Source organism: Quercus suber, unplaced genomic scaffold (genome assembly GCF_002906115.3).
Source record: "Quercus suber isolate HL8 unplaced genomic scaffold, Cork oak 2.0 scaffold_22, whole genome shotgun sequence".
Classification (NCBI taxonomy): Eukaryota; Viridiplantae; Streptophyta; class Magnoliopsida; order Fagales; family Fagaceae; genus Quercus; species Quercus suber.
In genome coordinates this window covers 1,923,800-1,927,345 of record NW_027069487.1, presented here as the reverse complement: position 1 = coordinate 1,927,345, position 3,546 = coordinate 1,923,800, and the positions used below count along the sequence as shown (strand labels likewise).

General features: G+C 34.8%; 1 long non-coding RNA gene across 1 annotated transcript; it reads left to right on the top strand.

The window, feature by feature from the left end:
- The first annotated feature begins 341 nt into the window (after positions 1 to 341).
- Positions 342 to 2,528, top strand: LOC136063983 (uncharacterized). Its single transcript, XR_010625631.1, has 3 exons — positions 342 to 674; positions 987 to 1,048; positions 2,037 to 2,528. It is a non-coding gene; the product is annotated as an uncharacterized LOC136063983 (long non-coding RNA).
- The last annotated feature ends 1,018 nt before the right edge of the window (positions 2,529 to 3,546 follow it).

Here is a 3,546-nt window from a genome sequence, read left to right as displayed (position 1 = left end):
GTTTTAAAAAGTTATATATTACATAGAAAAGTTTATTATTATTATTATTATTATTATTATTATTATGTGTAGGCCTCTTTTTTTGTGGTTGAATTTGATTATATATACATATACATACATACATATATATAAAAGTTGTAAATGTTATATAATATTTACAACTTTTATATATAATATGCAAGAAATTATTTTAGTGTATTTGAGGACCATGGCATTAATGTCTAGTGGTTCTTCCACTCAATCGTATAATTCCATGTGTGCAAATTAACTGGGTTAGTTGTTAGTCACAATCTAGATCCATCATCATTCTAATCAAATTTGGTGCCATTGTCATCAAAGGATAAGGATTTCCTACACAGAAGCTCCTCTCTTCTCTCTCATCTAAACCCAGACAACCAAGCTCCTCTCTCTCCTTAAACCTACATCTCTCCTTTCTCTCTCATCCTCCTTCACCTCTGTTTTTCTCTCCACCAACAAGAGGATCTCAACCAGAGGATCATGACCATCAACACTCTCTCTTTAAAATCCCATCAACACTCATCCTCCTTCTTTGTTCTTCTCAGAAACCCCAACTACTGCCACATGCTCCGCCTTCCCCATTTCGCACCCACCTCCTCGCTGCCAAGGACTACCGATTCTACCACCCATCTTTTTAAGGCTCCGAACTTTTCTTGGTTTCTTACCATAACCCTCTGTATTTGATATTGTTTTGGTTTTTTTTTGTGTGATATATTTGGATGATTTAATTCTGGTTTTTTGTTGCTGTGATAATTAGATTTTTTGTTTGTAATTTTCATAAAATTACCATTTTGGCTACCTTGAGTTCTTGCTGTGATATATTTGTGATTTTTGTTTTGTAATTTTTTTTTTATTTTTTTTTTTTATAAATATTTCCCAGGTTCTTAGCTAGCTTGAGCTTGTGCAAGTAGGTTTTGTTTTGAGGTTGTGTTGGGTTTGGTAATTATGATCATGACTGTCAAAATCAGGATCCTACATAAGATCGTGGAAGGAAGGTGGGATCGTGGATCGAAGGATCGGATCGTGAATCGTAAGATTCTACATTATCTCTGAAAAAAAAAAATAGTATATTAAATAATCACATAAATTATACATTCATAAAAAATCAAAAATTTGCATCCATTTGATGTAATTACCATGCATCATTACATTCATTTATAAGCATCATTTAAGATGTCAAAAATCTTAAAACATAACACTCTATTGGGATGTTATTTTTTGTTTGTTTTTAACTAACACCCTATTTCACTACATTAGAATAGCAAAACTTGATCTATTGGAATATTATTTTTTATTTGGGTCCAACTGAACTTTCTGTTAAGTTAAAAAAGATTATAAGAAACCAAAATCATTTAGAATCGTCAGAATTGTACGATCCTGAACAATCGCTAAGATCCTTGAAAGATTTAGATCGTTTTGAGTTAGTGAGATCATAAAATCGTAGGATCGTAAGATCCAGATCAGGATTTTGACAACCATGATTATGATGTTCTCATGCATAAATTTTTGTTGTATAGGTATTTAGCCATCTTGTTATGCTTACCGTAATCAATTGGAGTGTTAAGAACCATAGGCAAGGAAATTTTCAAGTAATAAGGCCTTTCCATCCATTTGGCGAAAATTGCACCCAAAGAACAAAATTCCTTCGTTGGTGCATGTAGCAAAAGTATGGATCATGGGCAAAAATTGTCTTCTTGTGATTTAAAGCTGCATTTTACGGGGACTAATGGTTGCTATCCTGTTTGTTCACAGATAGAAAAAATATTTATTACTCTAATAGATCAATGACTCATGTTACATATATGATTACATGTTAGATGTTAATATGGTAGAAAATTCTTTCTTTAAATTGCACATACAACAAGCAATTATTGTATCCTTGTTAAAACTTATTGACATTATTATGGCATAATTATTTACTTTTCACCTAACTTTTGTTAATGACTGTTGTAATATGTGACCATTATTTGTGAGCATTGTAATGCCGATGTTTTCTCCATGGTGTTAAATTATTGCAGGCAGTCTTGGTCCTTCCAATTCTTTGCCCCCGCTTACATGGGCAACAAGGTTAAAAATTTCCCAAGGAATTGGTACGGGTTTAATGTACATCCATGAGTTCAGCCCCTGAAAATATGTTCATGACAACAAGGTTATAGACTTAGCATTGCTGCCTGAAGTGTATGCAAAGAAGCAAGTTGTTGCGGCATTTCATATTGCACAAAATTGCATTGAACTTGATCCAAAGATGCGGCCTAGGATGCGAACATTGTTCGAGGGTCTTGATTATATAAAATCATAGAGAAGAAAGTAAAGAACTTTGTAGAATTTTGGTTCTTGTTGTTGATTTTTTATGTTGAAGGTATTTGATTTGTTAGCAGTCCATCGTTGGAGGGAGATTTGGATGTATATTTTCCTAGAAATATTTTTGTGAGCCAATGTATTGATATATGGAGAATGTACAGGGAGTTAATTTCAAATACTGTTTCTATCAGGCTTGCAATTAATGTTTATCAATCCAACCAATGTGTGTAATTAATGTGTTAGGATATTTGATCCCTTCCTTAATCTTACTGATATTTTTAACGTCAATATTCATCAAGCTAATGAGTTTACTTTTGTTTATGTCCAGAAATTTTTTTTATAAATGTTGTCACCAATCACCATAGCTCTATTGAGTTTGATTTCCTGAAGAGTATTTTGCTTATAAAAGAGAGTCAAATAAAAGGAAAATTTCAACGAATCTATTGCTAAATTTAAACTTTCTAAGTTTAAACTTCCATCCACATCACTATATTGCATTCATTAGTTTCATTTCTTAAACACTATATTGAATTCATCCTGAACACTATATTGCATTCATTAGTTTCATTTCTTGAAGAATATTTTTCTTATAAAAGAAAGCTAGATAAAAGGAAATTTTCAACAAATCTGTACGGCACATGGGTCCCCAGGCCCACTTGGGCCACAAACTTCAACCCTATAGTGTGGCCCATGGTTCTAACCCTTTTGTCCGAACTTGGGCCCTAGGCCTGCTGAGGCCATGGGCCCGGGATCCATGCCACTATGCTTGACCCAAGGCCCATTGAGCATGCAATCTTGAATCGTACACCTCATAGTTCATAGCCAGAGACTTGCCCGGCTAACACATCCTAGTCGGGAATGTGATTACTCAGGGATACTATATCTCAGCTGCCCGGTATTGCCCTGGGGAATATTGCTGTCGAACGTCCCTCTTAGGGTGGGAACTAGTTCCAAAGCTACTACTCCCACTCCCAACTAAACACCAACTTAAAAGCAATAGAATTGGTCCTCTATGCCTACTAATAACCTAGAGTAATCATAACCCTTCCACTAATCTTGAGCTATAAATCAGAGATGAGAATGAGGAAGGAGGAGGTTGGCAATTCTATAGAGAGTATTGTCAAAAGAGAGCAGTCGCTCTGAGAGAGAGAGGGAGCAACTTTGTGAGGTAAAGAGGAAGGTTGAGCAAACAGGAGTGCATTTGGGTCTTTGTGCTAGGAATTACCC